Genomic DNA, 470 nt, shown 5'->3' on the forward strand with positions numbered 1-470 from the left:
TTCAGCAGGGAGGAGGGCACTGAAAGCTTTCCTGCCGGAACCAGACACCACCCAGAGCTAGCACCTGCAGAGACAAGTCCCTGTCCTGTGGGTCGCCTTCACTTGAAGCAGGGAGGGTCACAGCTATGAGGCCAACTCTGCTCCTCGCAGTCCCCTGTCCCGTTACTCTCCAGCTGCATCCTCCCCTGCTCCTTGGCCACAATGCTTGATTTTGAAGATAACGCTCCACAAGGGAAGTCCCTGTCACTCTGAGTCTGAACTCTCATGTGACTTGAGAGACTTGTGCTTCACTTTCTTTTTTTTCTTTTCTTTCCTCCTTCTCTTATGCTTTTCTTTTCTTCTTTTTCTGGTGTTTCTCTTTATGTTCTGAGGAACTAGAGCTGCTCCCATCTTCATCTGAGGTGGACTCCTCCAGTAACTTTTTTTTTTTTTTTTTTTTAAAAATTTTTTTTTGGGACCAGAAGTTAGCG

General features: G+C 47.0%; 1 pseudogene; it reads right to left on the reverse strand.

Moving 5' to 3' along the window:
* Window positions 1-243: 243 nt before the first annotated feature.
* LOC102494292 (retinitis pigmentosa 9 protein pseudogene) overlaps window positions 244-470 on the reverse strand; it is a 2861-nt pseudogene continuing 2634 nt past the window's right edge.

The sequence above is a fragment of the Tupaia chinensis genome, unplaced genomic scaffold (assembly GCF_000334495.1).
Source record: "Tupaia chinensis unplaced genomic scaffold, TupChi_1.0 Scaffold000067_1, whole genome shotgun sequence".
Classification (NCBI taxonomy): Eukaryota; Metazoa; Chordata; class Mammalia; order Scandentia; family Tupaiidae; genus Tupaia; species Tupaia belangeri.